Consider the following 246-nt stretch of genomic DNA (forward strand, 5'->3'; position numbering starts at 1 on the left):
CAGGGTCTCAGCACCGTGGCCTTTAGGGTGCCCCATTCCCATTTCCACAGCCCGGGCTGGGATTGGGAATTCGCTCCGCTTTTAACCAAGCCCTGGAACCGATGGAAAAACGTGAGACCCGAATTGTGAGATGTAAAAATGAGATCAGAGATGTGCATTATCAGGGTTATCCCGTGAAAATGGGAGATAATCGATTTATCGGACATAAATCAGCTGTGGTTTATCAGGTATAAATCAGATATCAGG

This window comes from Parus major, unplaced genomic scaffold (assembly GCF_001522545.3).
Source record: "Parus major isolate Abel unplaced genomic scaffold, Parus_major1.1 Scaffold273, whole genome shotgun sequence".
NCBI lineage: Eukaryota > Metazoa > Chordata > Aves > Passeriformes > Paridae > Parus > Parus major.